Here is a 7496-nt window from a genome sequence, read left to right as displayed (position 1 = left end):
CCTTCTCTACAAAGTATCTTATCGTCTGCACTATCTTCCAAAGGGATCGATGAACCTACGCCAAGGTAACCTGATATCGTCGACAGAACTCAAGCACGACCCGGTCAGGGGGACCCGATGTAAAAGTGTACGTATGCACTCTCAAAAACCCCTCGACATAGGTCATGATGCTCTCCTCAGAAGAAGGTACTTGTAGCACCACCCCTTCTCCCCTTCTCCCCATCCATAGTCTTTTCTAATCATTTCGAGGTGCTCCTCCCCTACTGATGAGATGAACCTCGATGCGTGATCTCGATATCCTTGAACATTGGGAGGTCTGTCCTCAATGTATAGTTTTTCCTCAAGACAAAGCACCTCGAGGCCCGCTCACCGGGCACTGGCAGTGTACCACCGACCATATGCGGAATAGAGGCAGAACTCCCCTCTCCTTGATGGGCAGATATCGATGTAGCAGTCATGGTTACGATATAATAAGAGGATGAGGATATAGATTTGGGCAAAGATTTTTGATTTGAAGCAATGGGAGAACTAGCGCAAAGCACCAAGTTTTATGGGAGAAATAGTTACTCAGAGTAGTAGAATCTCCTTTGAGGAATCAAGCGAATGAATATATAGGGGCAGAGCAGCGGCTGCTCGCCTACCCAGAGGGCCAATTAATCCTGGCCATGGTAGCATCACTTTTTCCTAGGGAAATGTACTGGCGTGACCACCCGGGATCACCCCGGGCCCCTGTTATCAAATCGCACGAATGCTACTACCCCACGAGAGTTGAGAGGTATCGAGACCTCAGGGGCTTCTTTCCATCATAAGCATCAGCCTCGAAGAAGCTATCAACCTAACTTCGATATAGGACCCAATTTCTAGGATCCCAATTACTCCAACAATGGGCTCTAAAGGATTAATATTACAATTCAAAGATTAGCTATGCAAGAGCAGCAAGATATAAAGAATGGAAAGAATTGGGGTAGAAAAATCCTTTTTGCATTGCCAAAAATATATTTACAAGGGACGTCTTTACAAGACTCACTCCCCTGGGAGTACATGCACAAAAAGATAAAATGAAAAAAGCAAAAGCGACACAAGGCCTACTCTTCATCGCCACTATCCTCCGAACCATCTCCAGGATCCTCATCTGGAACGATCAAAAGCGCCGATTTTCTCTCCAATTCTCGGGCCTCCTCAATCTTGGTCGAAAGATTGACACCTCTGGTTCCGACCCCCTCCAAGGCTTCCCTCCTTGCCTCTGCTCTAGCATGATCGATAGCCCAGGCCAGTTTCTGCTCGGCCCCTATCGATATCTTATGAGCTATTTGATTCGCCATGGCTGCATCCTGCAGATAAGTGGCAGCCTTTCCTTTGATCTCGGATTTGGTCGTAGTCAGCACAACAACCTCCTTTCGAGCATTTTGGAGAAGATCATGGGTTGATGCCAACTCCGAGGTTGCCACCTCATTTCGTTCCTTCAGCCCGAGGATTTCCACATCCTTTTGCCCAATCAGCAAATCCCTTTGACTTATCTACGAAGGGAAAGGTAAACTAGTCAGTATCGAATTATGGGAGCGAAGGAAAGATTCATGCACAACAAAATACCTACTCAGCAAGGGAAGCTTTTTCTTAGAGTTCTCCCTCAAAGTAGCCCGGAGCTCGCCTGACTCTTTCTCCCTTCGGGCAGAACGAACCTCCGACTCTCGCAGTCTCAAGGACAGCCTCTCAAGCTCCTTTTCACGGCATGAAAGCTCCTCGTTAAGCCTAGAGAGGGCATGATCATACATCTCCTTACACTACAGCAAAACAGAAGAGATAGAAGAATGAAGAAAGATGCACGAGACTAAAGGAAATATACTCAAAGCAGCTACCACCTACTGCATGAACCTCTCCGCCATCTTGACGGAATCGGGAGCGTCAAGATCGACGTTCTCACTAACATCGTCAAGAATATTGCCAAGAGTGCCTCCCCCCTTGAGAGGACCCTCGGCCTTGGCAACGTTATCATCTTGAGCATCCCTTAGCTCCCCTAAAAAGCTTCGGGTCTCGACTTTTCGGGGTCAGCGACAATGGTCCCCCCAAGCGGAAACTGCACCAAACCCAATCATGGGATCTGAGGCCACTTTGACACCCTCCTTAAGGGTCTTCGATCTATGGGACCGACCTGAGTCGGCCGTTCCCGACTCAGCAGCCTCCGGTTGAGGCACATGCAGGGCTGCAACGTTCGACCTCATCCTTCGTGCCAACCGGTACTCATCATCATCGTCATCATCATCCTCATCCTCAGTGTTGGGACTTGATCTAGAAGTTGAAGCCGAGGTCCTAGAAACAGCTCGAGGCTCGCGTGACTTAGTTTTCTTTGCCACGGGAGGATCGGTAGTCGCCTTACCTTTCCTTTTCTTTCCCTTTCCGGGCTCTGAAGTTTCCGTCTCACCACCAGGGGGTGGCCTCATCAACATATTCTCACCAAGGCTTGTACAAGCGCAATAACTATAATTTATCAGCACAAAAGATATGGGGAGAAACATAAATCAAAGGCATAGGTGGTAAGGAAGCTTTACCATGATTCTTGGCCACCCATAGCTTCTTAGCCAGGCCGTTCCAAGACCAAACAAGATATGGGAATGCAGTGTCCAACCGTTCGATCCACCTTGGCAAATCCGAGACTACTTCGGGGTACCAAGCTGTGGCTGCAGGAAACACAAAGAGGTCATTAGTCCGGAAGAAAGGAAATAAAATCACAAAACATGACTAAGGAAAAAATGCTTATGCTTTGTGTTCCATTTCTCCGGGAAAGGCATCTTCCCGGCCGGAATTATGTCCGACGTTCTCACCCGGATGAACCTACTCATCCACCCTTGATCCTTCCCTTTGCCGGTGCTCGAGAAAAATGATGTTTTGGATTGGTGGTGAAGCCTGATCAAACCTTGATAAAATCGAGGGTTGTACAACCTAATCAAATGGTTGAGGGTAAAGGTCTCGCCCATAACCCCATCGATGAAATGGTAGAGCATCAAGACTATCCTCCAAAAAGAAGGATAGATTTGGCAGAGCGTCACTTGATATCTGTCACAAAAATCGAGGATAACCGGATCTATTTCTAGGGGGAAGGATTCAGAGGAATCGACAGGACCTAAAGTGAATGGGTAAGTATACACGTTAAGGAAGCCAGCCTTGTGATCTGTTATATTTTTGTCAAGGCTGGAATCTCTACCTCCACTGCCTCATTCCATCGGTAGTCTGTCTTCACCGTCTTTATGTTGGTGACTACACTAATGTATCGAGACACGTGTTCGCATCGACCCGGTGTGGATGAAGTGTTGTTGATGGTAAAGTCCTTCTACATATCAAGCTTGGTAGGAGTACATTGCCCCAAGGTAGGTATCACTTTGGGTTTCCCTTTAGACGTTCGAGATGAAGAGGCAGCCTCATTTTTTCGAGAAACCTTCTTGGAGGTTCTAGCCATGATGATGGCGAAATTTCTCTAAGAAAGTAAGAAGAAAGGATGCAAGTAGGGATGGGTCTGGCTTTGCAAGTTTGAAGTACTTTGGAAAGTAAGAGTTATCAAAAAATTGGTGCCTTTATAGGAACCTTGTGGGAAGCGGAAGGGACGAACCGGTAGCGGTTCGTGGGCTTCTCGATAGTCGCATTTGACGGCGACCCTTGCGTAGTTTTTTTGGCATGGCATTTAATTCTCTGGTAGGCTAACGTCACAATGATGATGCCCTTGGGTTAAAAACTTATAATCGTTTCTCATCGCTCCTCTCTAAGAATTGGGGGGACTATCTATATACGGCAACATCGGAAGGTCCAATTTCTTATCATCAAGGCGCCTCGAAAGACCATCTCGAATTGTCGATGCTACGAGGTCATGGTCGAGTTTCCTCCCTCGAGGTTCATCAAGGCTCAATCTTGGGATAACATTGACTGCGGCTATGATAGAGATGGGGAATTCCCAAGGCACGTGGCCAGGACTAACAGGGCCTAATGGACTACTCTAAACCCGAATCAGGGCGTCACCTAGTTGTCCCATCTCCATATCATTGTAATTAATGAATTTTGTAATATGTTGGGATTCCCTCCTATATAAAGGGGATCCTTGTCATTTTGTAAATCTCTGTTGCGTCAGTTGCTCCACACGATATATGCAAGAACATTCTATTTACTCTCTAACATACTCTCTTGATATTATTGCTTTTATTTATTATCTTCATATTTGTACATCATTTATTGCTTATCATTGGTCATAAAGACCCTTCGTTAATTCTATTATAACTGTTAGCCGTATTCCGACCCCCCCTCGATAGCTCCCTGCCGAGCTTCGGAATCGACCTCGAGGCGCCAAATCAGCAAGCTCGGGGCCCCGATAATTGGCCCAACGGTTTGATTATCGCCCTATCCTTAACTCTTATTTCGTTTCTAAATCTCACATACATAACATCAACTGCTTAACAAACTAGCATAAAAATAGATCACGTATTTTTAGAATCTCATAATCAAATTTAATTGTTATTACCATTTTCACGGTAAACACATGAAAAGGAGAAGTATCAATTCAAAGATAAATCATAAGAAACTTGTGATAAATAGAACAACTTGGTAGTAGGTCAGATCGGCATGGTAAGAGATATGATTAGTTCTTTGGGTGCTTATGAGTAATGAGTTTCTACAGATGTCTCGTGGCAATGCTCTTGGGTTTTTGGTGACCTGTGTAGCTTGGATAAGCTAAATGGATTCAGTCCTAACGGTTTGGTTTTGTGCAAATGGGATTCAAAGAGTTCTTGATGGTTTTCTACCACGGTTAGAGATGTATATTTTCTGCTGGCATGAGGAGCATGTGATATATAATGATTTTCTTCTAGATGGGATCAAATGGAAAGTTCTTGGTTAGTTGAGTACGTAGTTACTTGTGGATCGGAACAGATTACGAAGTCCTCATATTTGACATAGGATGGCATGGTATATGCGGTATATTGTGTAGGGTTGAGGTTGCATGTGTAAGGTCACAGTTCAATTCTGAAAGGAAGGTCATAAATTCTTAGGCAGCACAGGCAGTTTCAAATGATTAGGCAAATGATATTGCTAATTGGTGTGGCTTGAAGAGGGCATACATTTAAGAAAGGGAAATGTGATTGAGTTAATAATACATCATTGGTATTGCGACACTCTCTTGTTTGATAGCTTGCTGATGTTCGAGTTTGCTTGGTGGCATAGAAGAATTTTAGGAGTATCCCTTATAGAATGATTAGGTATTAGAGGTGTGTTATATATTCAGACGGTGGAATTGGGATCGGATATGGTGGTTCATGTGCTATGTGGATTTGGAGACTGGGAGTTCTCATAAGCAGGTTATGTTGTGGTTGTGGGTCACGTGTATCGGCCTTGTGTGGTGACTATCGGAAGTTTGGAGACCCGAGTGGATCCTTTGTTGCTTAGTATGTTAGATTTTGATTTGATATTGGGTATGGACTGGTTGTCTTCGTGTCGTGTTATTCTGGACTGTTGCGCCAAGACGATGATGTTGGCTATGCCGTGGATGCCACGGATTGAGTGGCGAGGTTCAACGAATTATGTTCCTAGTAGGGTGATTTCATTTTGAAGACCCAACGGCTGGTTGGGAAGGGTTGTTCTTCTTATATAGCCTTCGTGAGGGATGTTAGTGCAGAGACTCCTACCATTGATTAAGTTCTGGTGGTGAGGGATTTTCCGGATGTGTTTCCTTCTACCGGGTATGCCGCCGGATAGGGTTGTTTATTTTGGTAGTGATTTGGTGCTGGGCACCGTATCGTATGGCACCGACAGAGTTAGGGGAGTTGAAGAAGCAACTTCAGGAACTCTTTGCTAAGGGTTCATTAGTAGGCCAATATGGATGTGTGTTCTGCATCGAGTCGGCTTTGTTGACTCCGAGTTGCTATTGTTGAGGGATGTATTTTTCGATTGCTATTGAGCTTATTAGTGTTATAGGGTGATCTATGAGTTACCTTTCCGTATTGCGAGGCGTTATGATTTGTTAGTTATAGGCACATATGGTGCAGTTCTATTGGGGTCTCATAGTGGAATTCGAGTGGGAAGAGTATTGGGTATTGCTTGGTGGATGCCGTATCAGTTATGTCCTTTCGGGTTTGTGTGGTGTTATATCATTTGCTTCACCATGGTTATGATGATTGCTTTTGGTACTAGACATCAAATTGCGTGTGGTTGTTGATTTTGAGCATAGTGACTTGAGGTGTTTCATGTGAACCAGTGTTTGGATAGGGTCGTGCATTGCAGTGAAGTTATGTGGAGGTATGATCCTTCGGGTTAGATTCTTGTGTTCTAGTTCTACGATGTGTGATGGGTTCTTAGTATTGTATGGTGGTGGTACTGGTGAGCTTGCGGTACGACTCCCTCATTTGAGTCATTTTTCCATGATTTGAGTACCTTTGGACTGTTGCTTATTGGTGTGCGGGTCGCATGGGTTGTGGATCTAGATTGTATCGATGTGTCATGTCACTAGAGTGAATACTATCGAATTCGATTTCAGCATGTTGGAAGGATAATATTGGGATTCGGCTTAGAAATTTAATATGGTCCTTGCAAAAGGAGAGGGACTTTCATGAATGGTTGATCTGAGGAATGATTATGACTTTTTGCGTGTATCTTTCATCATTGGCAGTATACAAAAGTGTTGGAATGAGGTTTTGTTTAATAAGGGGTTTATTACTGGTATTGTGTTGCTGTGAGCAGCTGCTGTGATTAGAAATTATCGTTATGAGAGTTTGAATTGTGTGGTATATCATGTGATTTCATTTTGAATTGCGGTTATGGCTTGATACAATGTGTTCAAACTTATTCAGTGTATAGATGCGAGGTTCTGATCTTATGGATAATTTTGTAAGTGGAAATTTGGTTCTAAGGTTCATGGGCTTGGTTGGATTGCGAAGTTTTAGTCATGTTGCGTTATCAAACCTATATGGGATAGGGTGACATGGGACCACCCCCGGGTATGTGCATGGTAAGGTTATTTAGCGATTTGTTGGCTTGTGGAACATCTCTAGGCACGTTCGAGGACGAACGCATGTTTAAGTGGGGGAGGATGTAACGACCCGACCGGTCGTTTTGAGTATTTGCACTTCGCTCGCCAGTTCTTGGGCATGACTAGCCCCGTAAGATGTATTATGCCTTATGTAAATCGTCGGTTTTTGTTTTCAGGTTAATCGGAATAGATATGGAAGAATGATTCTTAGCTTGAAGCTTTGAATTTGAAAGGTTTGACCTAGTCTTGACTTTTTAGTATTCGGTGTCGGATTTGGATTTTTATGATTTGGTTAGCTCCATTGGGTGATTTTGGACATAGGAGCGTGTTTGGAATGCAATTTAGAGGTCCGTGGTAGATTGAGGCTTGAATTGGCGAAATTGGAAATTTGGCATTTTCCGGTCAGCAGTGGAAATCTTGATATCAGGGGTCGGAATGAAATTTCGGAAATTTGAGTAGGTCCTTTGTGTTATTTATGACGTGTGTGCAAAACTTC

Source organism: Nicotiana sylvestris, chromosome 6 (assembly GCF_000393655.2).
Source record: "Nicotiana sylvestris chromosome 6, ASM39365v2, whole genome shotgun sequence".
Taxonomy (NCBI): Eukaryota; Viridiplantae; Streptophyta; class Magnoliopsida; order Solanales; family Solanaceae; genus Nicotiana; species Nicotiana sylvestris.
This window is presented reverse-complemented; position numbering follows the sequence as displayed.